The following is a 1,759-nucleotide window of genomic DNA, read 5'->3' as shown; positions in this document are numbered from 1 at the left end:
GTAGTTTACCAGCACATCTGGGACAGTGCAGTAGTTTACCAGCACATCTGGGACAGTGCAGTAGTTTACCAGCACATCTGGGACAGTGCAGTAGTTTACCAGCACATCTGGGACAGTGCAGTAGTTTACCAGCACATCTGGGTGTGGCCTTGCGTCACTTCCCCTGAAGCCAGCTCATGGTCAGTTCTTTTGATTTAAAAACTTGTATTTCACAGTAGGCCAACACAAAATCCAAAAAACTCCATAAAAGTTCTGTTGGTATCCATTAACCGCCCCCAGTACAAAACAAGTCATAAAGAGTACTAGCGAAAATTCCCAGTCAATGCTATCACAGAAGACAGTACAAAGTGCTCAAGTAGAAGGGCGGAAAGCTTGCCCGCAACATAAAAAGCTGTAAATATAATCTTCGTATGTACAAAAACTGGTCACAGTTCTAGCTTCTTCAGTTTAAGGAAGCAGTGGTGACATCTGGTCTCCCAGGCCTCAGCTACTGAGTTCCCACTTGCCAGAGTATTGAAAACTAGCCAGGGGGCCTGCCCACTTTGAGCTGACTGTTGACTTGTGTTCATTCTGGACAAGGATGGATTCTGGGCCATGCTAGATTTCACACATGGACTAGCTGCCTGTGCTGGATTTCAGCAGTTACCTTACTGGGTGAAGTAACCTTGCTTTGGGTCAGCCTTAGTCTGGAGAGAACCAGGACATAGTCAGGGAGAAAGCAGCTTCGACCGGGACCAGGCATAGAGGGTCACAGACTGTGCAAACATGTCTGCCATCGCCCAGGCATTTCTGTATTACCAGGCTTGTATTACCAGGCTTCCGCTCTTGGGCAAAAAGTTGACACCAAAATGAAGGCTTTGGAGTGAGCAGGGAGCTGGAGCAGCCGAATGAAGTGCCTGTGCTGGCCAGGGGAGCTGGGTTTAGAAGGTGTGGGGCTGGGAGCCCAGAGGACTAGAAGGTGCTCTTGAACTAAGTACACTCCAGGCAGCAGCTAGGGCTGAGCGCTTTTTCTGGCATGCTGCCTTCCCAGCTTGTGGGCACTCGGCCTTCCCAGGCCTTCCTGCTCTTCTGCCCTGTGTTCGGTACAGAAAGTTCAAACGCAAAGCTTATTGGGGAATGATTCTGTCCTCTGTCCTCTGCTAACTGGCCACTCCCTGTACAAGCGTGGAGGACTAGTGAGATGCAGATGGGGGGGCCTGTCAGGTCAAGAGGTGATCCGTCCCAGGCAGGAAAGGCAGCTCCCAAACTAAGAGAACTCTCCCTTTAGCATGGGAAATCTCAGGTGCTGGTTTCCCATGCTGGCTCTGGCCTCCGTATGCATAACTAACTGTATTTCAAGTACATCCAGGGTATAAAGTGACCCAGCCTGCTGCTTTGCCAGGGACCAGCCCAACAGACAAGCTGCTGCTGCCGTGCTGAGGGAGTCACCTCAGTGGCAGACTTCTGTAGGCCTGGGGACAGAACGCTTAGCCACTAGTCACTTGCTTTCTACATAAAGAAACGGGATGTAGCTATTAGCGCTAATAAAGCGCACGGAATGCTTTCTTCCTTGGCTTCTTTAAGATGTTACCAGTGGCCGGTTTCAGTTTTGAAGCCATATGCTTGGCATATAAATGTTTTGACTACTTCTAGAAGATTCTTAAGTGGTCACTATGCCTTGCTTGTAAAAGAGACCCTGCTTCTGTGCTTTTAGGGACTTGGGTTTGGTGAAAACGCAGCGGACTGTGGAAGGCGTGCAGTTATTAACCAGGCAGCTGAG

The sequence above is a fragment of the Peromyscus eremicus genome, chromosome 12, assembly GCF_949786415.1.
Source record: "Peromyscus eremicus chromosome 12, PerEre_H2_v1, whole genome shotgun sequence".
In the NCBI taxonomy this organism is placed as follows: Eukaryota; Metazoa; Chordata; class Mammalia; order Rodentia; family Cricetidae; genus Peromyscus; species Peromyscus eremicus.
This window is presented reverse-complemented; position numbering follows the sequence as displayed.